The sequence below is a fragment of the Mastomys coucha genome, unplaced genomic scaffold (assembly GCF_008632895.1).
Source record: "Mastomys coucha isolate ucsf_1 unplaced genomic scaffold, UCSF_Mcou_1 pScaffold13, whole genome shotgun sequence".
Lineage (NCBI taxonomy): Eukaryota > Metazoa > Chordata > Mammalia > Rodentia > Muridae > Mastomys > Mastomys coucha.
In genome coordinates, this window is record NW_022196895.1 from 20,056,451 (window position 1) to 20,058,897 (window position 2,447).

Below are 2,447 nucleotides of genomic sequence, written 5' to 3' on the forward strand. Positions count from 1 at the left end.
TTAAAGCAAACTGTTGTTTAGGAACATAGAGAAATATCCCATGAGGAGATCTAGAAAATGTGAAGTGTGATTGTGAAATGATTGTGAAGTGCGTACCAGTCAGTAGGAGCTATGGTAATATGCCTTGCATTACCAGGGTGTGCGTGCATTTCAGTGATACCCCTAGAATAGCAGTTACATATAGCAAAGGTCTAACCTCACCTGTCTTCATTATCTGTCTGTGGATTAATGTCAAAGGAGGTTTTTACAAATACTGGATTTTATCTTTAATATTTGACTTAGTGCTCATAAACCCCTGGAGGCTACTTTAACGCTGTGCTGGGTGCTCAACTTTGAGTCTTGGTTTGGGGGGTCTTCCTCAGAGCCTCTATGAAAAGGGTATGCATACTGTGCCTTCTGGGAGAAACTGGCCTGCTCCGTGGTGGTGTCCGTTTGTGGCACAGGATCTCTCAGTGGAGCAGCAGTGTGAGTTCCCTGTCTGGATTCATGTTTGCTTTCCAAATGCAGTGTCTTCTCTGTCCTTAGGGACCATGTGATACTGAAACAAATAAGCCCTCAGATTCAAGGAGGGACAACCACTGGGAAAGATACAAATACTCCATTTGGGTGGGACAATTTAATCCATATTCGATTGTCTTCTCTGGTCAGCATCTGTGCTGGATGCCCCTGGAAGAATCTTGAGTGCTAACAGAGCCAGGGATAGAAATGGCTCCTCCTCTATCAGATTTACATTGCTGTCAATATTTGGCTTCGTCCGCAAGCAGTAGTGGTTTGCATTTCCTGAGTCCGCAGTGACTCAGAGTAAGAAAAGATAGCTTCAATTTGCAGTGAGGAAACTCAAGAATCCTAATCAGCAGGGAGCAGGACAAGGGAAATGGCCATTGCCTGGCTCAGGGCATCTCTCCTGGAAGAGAAGCAAGGAAAGCAGCCAGCCTCATAAAGGGACAGGAACTGGGGCCCCTTCCTGGATAGCAGTCTGATTAAGGGGCTAATGTACCTGAGCTGCCATGTCTCAATCGATCATCAAAAACCCAGAACAGACTACCTGGTCCACCAGTATGAGAGATGCCCAGGATAAGTGTGGCCCAGGAAGGGTCTCAAGCAATCCCAGCATCATCATCTTGACAGAGGTCACAAAAGTGGCCTGAAAGTTTACCCTGGGTCATCTGATCATGGCTTAAATTTTGTTGATTTCACTTTCAAGGACAAATAGATTTGCAACCCTTTTGTGAACAATAACATTTCCCACAATCAATTTTATTAGACTACTTTCAAAAGCTGGATCTGGCAGCATGTAAGCCCAGTACCCAAGACAGGAGGGTCAGGAGTTCAAGGCTGGCCCAGGCTATGTGAGCCCCTATCTCAACACAGAAAAAGGGGACGATGCTTTCAGGCTATCCTCTAGATGTGTGACTATGAAATACCAGGACACTTAGCCGGTATCGGATGCCCTGACCTCTTATAACACGGCATGCACATCCCACTGGTATTGTTTTCAACTCATCTCAAGAGTCTATCTTCATATCATTGGCACTTGCTATTTATTACTATTTGAAGGGAATTCTTCCCAAGTGGAAATCCAAATCGACATATGCAGCAAGTAAATAAATGTTACACAACTTCTGCTTAATGAAATAAAATTTTGCTAGTTGCATCTCCAAAGATGGACTGTTTATTTTAATGAAAATAATCAGTAAGATAAGGCTGGACAAGTTTTTATAGACCAGGGGAAAAAAAGTTTTTGATAAATTACCAAAAAAGAAAAAAAAAAGGTACATGTGTATATTTTCCATATCAAGTTGCCCCATGTTAGTTAGGATTTTACTCACTTGATGAGGACAGATTTTCTTAAAGGTCTTTTCTTTCTTCTGAAGTAAGAGGAGTTGATGACAGATATATAGGGTGATCGAATTGATGGCAGCTTTTAGTGGTGGTGCCCCTCAGTGTTTAGCTAGTTAAGAAAATCGGATTCAAGCTCAGTCTTCCTGATGTGTCCACACCTAGCATGGTTCTATCAAGTTCAGCAACGGTACCACAAAAATCTGATTTTGGTCATGACTTCGGAATAGAAAGGATTCCGAAAGGCAAGCAAGGGATTTAAGGAGGAAAAATAATTTGTATGCATTGTGCACATGCATATGGACATGGAGCACATGTACAGGTGCACACTGGCTGAGCTCTGCATTTTCAGTACCAACACTATTGTTCTGAAGTCATTTTGGCATCCATAACATTCTATGGGACAGAACTTGTGGAAATCTAAATTTTAATTGTGCACAGGGGGGGCATACAAGCAAGTGTTGTCTGTAATCTTGGCACTAGGAACGCAGACAAGAGAAGGTCTTAAATTTGAGGCCAGGCTGAGCAACACTGCCCTCTCCCTCTCCCTCTCCCTCTCCTCCCTCTCCCTTTCCCTCTCCATCTCCCTCTCCCTCTCCCTCTCCCTC

The 2,447-nt window shown here is 43.4% G+C and overlaps 1 protein-coding gene and 1 long non-coding RNA gene across 9 annotated transcripts in view; one reads left to right on the top strand and one right to left on the bottom strand.

The window, feature by feature from the left end:
• Positions 1-2,447, bottom strand: part of LOC116086913 — a 21,074-nt gene that overhangs the window by 6,879 nt on the left and 11,748 nt on the right. For 2 of the 7 annotated variants that reach the window (XR_004117193.1, XR_004117192.1), the window contains one exon: positions 1,830-1,951. The exons of the other annotated variants lie outside the window; for them this stretch is intronic. This is a non-coding gene — a long non-coding RNA (uncharacterized LOC116086913). The remainder of the gene's footprint in view (positions 1-1,829; positions 1,952-2,447) is intronic. 7 annotated transcript variants of the gene reach the window in all.
• Positions 1-2,447, top strand: part of Mapre2 (microtubule associated protein RP/EB family member 2) — a 94,071-nt gene that overhangs the window by 4,129 nt on the left and 87,495 nt on the right. The window lies entirely within an intron of this gene.